General features: G+C 47.2%; 1 protein-coding gene across 1 annotated transcript in view; it reads left to right on the top strand.

The window, feature by feature from the left end:
* LOC135565155 (sodium/hydrogen exchanger 5-like) overlaps positions 1-5,000 on the top strand; it is a 10,968-nt gene that overhangs the window by 3,286 nt on the left and 2,682 nt on the right. The gene's annotated exons all lie outside the window — the stretch shown is intronic.

Genomic DNA, 5,000 nt, shown 5'->3' with positions numbered 1-5,000 from the left:
TAGGAGAGATGTCTCCAGTAGTTAGTTAGTCTGTTTGTTAGGTAGGTAGGTAGTCTTATCCTATACTCTGTAGGAGAGATGTCTCCAGTAGTTAGTTAGTCTGTTTGTTAGGTAGGTAGGTAGTCTTATCCTACACTCTGTAGGAGAGATGTCTCCAGTAGGTAGGTAGTCTTATCCTACACTCTGTAGGAGAGATGTCTCCAGTAGTTAGTTAGTCTGTTTGTTAGGTAGGTAGGTAGTCTTATCCTACACTCTGTAGGAGAGATGTCTCCAGTAGGTAGGTAGTCTTATCCTACACTCTGTAGGAGAGATGTCTCCAGTAGGTAGGTAGTCTTATCCTATACTCTGTAGGAGAGATGTCTCCAGTAGTTAGTTAGTCTGTTTGTTAGGTAGGTAGGTAGTCTTATCCTATACTCTGTAGGAGAGATGTCTCCAGTAGTTAGTTAGTCTGTTTGTTAGGTAGGTAGGTAGTCTTATCCTATACTCTGTAGGAGAGATGTCTCCAGTAGTTAGTTAGTCTGTTTGTTAGGTAGGTAGGTAGTCTTATCCTATACTCTGTAGGAGAGATGTCTCCAGTAGGTAGGTAGTCTTATCCTATACTCTGTAGGAGAGATGTCTCCAGTAGTTAGTTTGTTTGTTTGTTTGTTTGTTAGTTTGTTTGTCTGTTTTGTTTGTTTGTTTGTTCGGTCGGTCGGTCGGTAGTATTGTCATATAGTCTGTAGGAGAGATGTCTATAGTATGAGGTGTTTAACTCCACCCAGACTGTCTCCTAGGTGGTGTTTAACTAACTCCACCCAAACTGTTTCCTAGGAGGTGTTTAACTAACTCCACCCAGACTGTTTCCTAGGAGGTGTTTAACTCCACCCAGACTGTCTCCTAGGAGGTGTTTAACTCCACCCAGACTGTCTCCTATGAGGTGTTTAACTCCACCCAGACTGTCTCCTAGGAGGTGTTTAACTCCACCCAGACTGTCTCCTAGGAGGTGTTTAACTCCACCCAGACTGTCTCCTAGGAGGTGTTTAACTCCACCCAGACTGTCTCCTAGGAGGTGTTTAACTAACTCCACCCAGACTGTTTCCTAGGAGGTGTTTAACTAACTCCACCCAGACTGTTTCCTAGGAGGTGTTTAACTCCACCCAGACTGTCTCCTAGGTGGTGTTTAACTAACTCCACCCAAACTGTCTCCTAGGAGGTGTTTAACTCCACCCAGACTGTTTCCTAGGAGGTGTTTTAACTCCACCCAGACTGTCTCCTAGGAGGTGTTTAACTAACTCCACCCAGACTGTTTCCTAGGAGGTGTTTAACTCCACCCAGACTGTCTCCTAGGAGGTGTTTAACTCCACCCAGACTGTTTCCTAGGTGGTGTTTAACTCCACCCAGACTGTTTCCTAGGAGGTGTTTAACTCCACCCAGACTGTCTCCTAGGAGGTGTTTAACTCCACCCAGACTGTTTCCTAGGAGGTGTTTAACTAACTCCACCCAGACTGTTTCCTAGGAGGTGTTTAACTAACTCCACCCAGACTGTTTCCTAGGAGGTGTTTAACTAACTCCACCCAGACTGTCTCCTAGGAGGTGTTTAACTCCACCCAGACTGTTTCCTAGGAGGTGTTTAACTAACTCCACCCAGACTGTTTCCTAGGAGGTGTTTAACTCCACCCAGACTGTTTCCTAGGAGGTGTTTAACTCCACCCAGACGGTTTCCTAGGAGGTGTTTAACTCCACCCAGACTGTCTCCTAGGAGGTGTTTAACTAACTCCACCCAGACTGTTTCCTAGGAGGTGTTTAACTCCACCCAGACTGTCTCCTAGGAGGTGTTTAACTCCACCCAGACTGTTTCCTAGGAGGTGTTTAACTCCACCCAGACTGTTTCCTAGGAGGTGTTTAACTCCACCCAGACTGTTTCCTAGGAGGTGTTTAACTAACTCCACCCAGACTGTTTCCTAGGAGGTGTTTAACTCCACCCAGACTGTTTCCTAGGAGGTGTTTAACTAACTCCACCCAGACTGTCTCCTAGGAGGTGTTTAACTAACTCCACCCAGACTGTTTCCTAGGAGGTGTTTAACTAACTCCACCCAGACTGTTTCCTAGGAGGTGTTTAACTAACTCCACCCAGACTGTCTCCTAGGAGGTGTTTAACTCCACCCAGACTGTTTCCTAGGAGGTGTTTAACTCCACCCAGACTGTCTCCTATGAGGTGTTTAACTAACTCCACCCAGACTGTCTCCTAGGAGGTGTTTAACTCCACCCAGACTGTTTCCTAGGAGGTGTTTAACTCCACCCAGACTGTTTCCTAGGAGGTGTTTAACTCCACCCAGACTGTCTCCTAGGAGGTGTTTAACTAACTCCACCCAGACTGTCTCCTAGGAGGTGTTTAACTCCACCCAGACTGTTTCCTAGGTGGTGTTTAACTCCACCCAGACTGTTTCCTAGGAGGTGTTTAACTCCACCCAGACTGTTTCCTAGGAGGTGTTTAACTCCACCCAGACTGTTTCCTAGGAGGTGTTTAACTAACTCCACCCAGACTGTTTCCTAGGAGGTGTTTAACTCCACCCAGACTGTTTCCTAGGAGGTGTTTAACTAACTCCACCCAGACTGTCTCCTAGGAGGTGTTTAACTAACTCCACCCAGACTGTTTCCTAGGAGGTGTTTAACTCCACCCAGACTGTCTCCTAGGAGGTGTTTAACTCCACCCAGACTGTCTCCTAGGAGGTGTTTAACTCCACCCAGACTGTCTCCTAGGAGGTGTTTAACTCCACCCAGACTGTCTCCTAGGAGGTGTTTAACTAACTCCACCCAGACTGTTTCCTAGGAGGTGTTTAACTCCACCCAGACTGTTTCCTAGGAGGTGTTTAACTCCACCCAGACTGTCTCCTAGGAGGTGTTTAACTAACTCCACCCAGACTGTTTCCTAGGAGGTGTTTAACTCCACCCAGACTGTTTCCTAGGAGGTGTTTAACTCCACCCAGACTGTCTCCTAGGAGGTGTTTAACTCCACCCAGACTGTCTCCTAGGAGGTGTTTAACTAACTCCACCCAGACTGTTTCCTAGGAGGTGTTTAACTAACTCCACCCAGACTGTTTCCTAGGAGGTGTTTAACTAACTCCACCCAGACTGTTTCCTAGGAGGTGTTTAACTCCACCCAGACTGTTTCCTAGGAGGTGTTTAACTCCACCCAGACTGTCTCCTAGGAGGTGTTTAACTCCACCCAGACTGTTTCCTAGGAGGTGTTTAACTAACTCCACCCAGACTGTCTCCTAGGAGGTGTTTAACTCCACCCAGACTGTTTCCTAGGAGGTGTTTAACTAACTCCACCCAGACTGTCTCCTATGAGGTGTTTAACTAACTCCACCCAGACTGTCTCCTAGGAGGTGTTTAACTCCACCCAGACTGTTTCCTAGGAGGTGTTTAACTCCACCCAGACTGTCTCCTAGGAGGTGTTTAACTAACTCCACCCAGACTGTTTCCTAGGAGGTGTTTAACTAACTCCACCCAGACTGTTTCCTAGGAGGTGTTTAACTCCACCCAGACTGTTTCCTAGGAGGTGTTTAACTAACTCCACCCAGACTGTTTCCTAGGAGGTGTTTAACTAACTCCACCCAGACTGTCTCCTAGGAGGTTTAACTCCACCCAGACTGTCTCCTAGGAGGTGTTTAACTAACTCCACCCAGACTGTCTCATAGGAGGTGTTTAACTAACTCCACCCAGACTGTTTCCTAGGAGGTGTTTAACTAACTCCACCCAGACTGTTTCCTAGGAGGTGTTTAACTAACTCCACCCAGACTGTTTCCTAGGAGGTGTTTAACTCCACCCAGACTGTTTCCTAGGAGGTGTTTAACTCCACCCAGACTGTTTCCTAGGAGGTGTTTAACTAACTCCACCCAGACTGTTTCCTAGGTGGTGTTTAACTCCACCCAGACTGTTTCCTAGGAGGTGTTTAACTCCACCCAGACTGTTTCCTAGGAGGTGTTTAACTCCATCCAGACTGTTTCCTAGGAGGTGTTTAACTAACTCCACCCAGACTGTTTCCTAGGAGGTGTTTAACTCCACCCAGACTGTTTCCTAGGAGGTGTTTAACTAACTCCACCCAGACTGTCTCCTAGGAGGTGTCTAACTAACTCCACCCAGACTGTTTCCTAGGAGGTGTTTAACTCCACCCAGACTGTCTCCTAGGAGGTGTTTAACTCCACCCAGACTGTCTCCTAGGAGGTGTTTAACTCCACCCAGACTGTCTCCTAGGAGGTGTTTAACTAACTCCACCCAGACTGTTTCCTAGGAGGTGTTTAACTCCACCCAGACTGTTTCCTAGGAGGTGTTTAACTCCACCCAGACTGTCTCCTAGGAGGTGTTTAACTCCACCCAGACTGTTCCTAGGAGGTGTTTAACTAACTAGGAAGTGTTTAACTCACCCAGACTGTTTCCTAGGAGGTGTTTAACTAACTCCACCCAGACTGTTTCCTAGGAGGTGTTTAACTAACTCCACCCAGACTGTTTCCTAGGAGGTGTTTAACTCCACCCAGACTGTTTCCTAGGAGGTGTTTAACTCCACCCAGACTGTCTCCTAGGAGGTGTTTAACTCCACCCAGACTGTTTCCTAGGAGGTGTTTAACTAACTCCACCCAGACTGTCTCCTAGGAGGTGTTTAACTCCACCCAGACTGTTTCCTAGGAGGTGTTTAACTAACTCCACCCAGACTGTCTCCTATGAGGTGTTTAACTAACTCCAGACTGTTTCCTAGGAGGTGTTTAACTCCACCCAGACTGTCTCATAGGAGGTGTTTAACTCCACCCAGACTGTTTCCTAGGAGGTGTTTAACTCCACCCAGACTGTCTCCTAGGAGGTGTTTAACTAACTCCACCCAGACTGTCTCCTAGGAGGTTTAACTCCACCCAGACTGTCTCCTAGGAGGTGTTTAACTAACTCCACCCAGACTGTCTCCTAGGAGGTGTTTAACTAACTCCACCCAGACTGTCTCATAGGAGGTGTTTAACTAACTCCACCCA

The sequence above is a fragment of the Oncorhynchus nerka genome, linkage group LG27 (assembly GCF_034236695.1).
Source record: "Oncorhynchus nerka isolate Pitt River linkage group LG27, Oner_Uvic_2.0, whole genome shotgun sequence".
Lineage (NCBI taxonomy): Eukaryota > Metazoa > Chordata > Actinopteri > Salmoniformes > Salmonidae > Oncorhynchus > Oncorhynchus nerka.
Note: the sequence above shows the minus strand (reverse complement) of the source record. Positions and strands in the feature narration are given on the sequence as shown.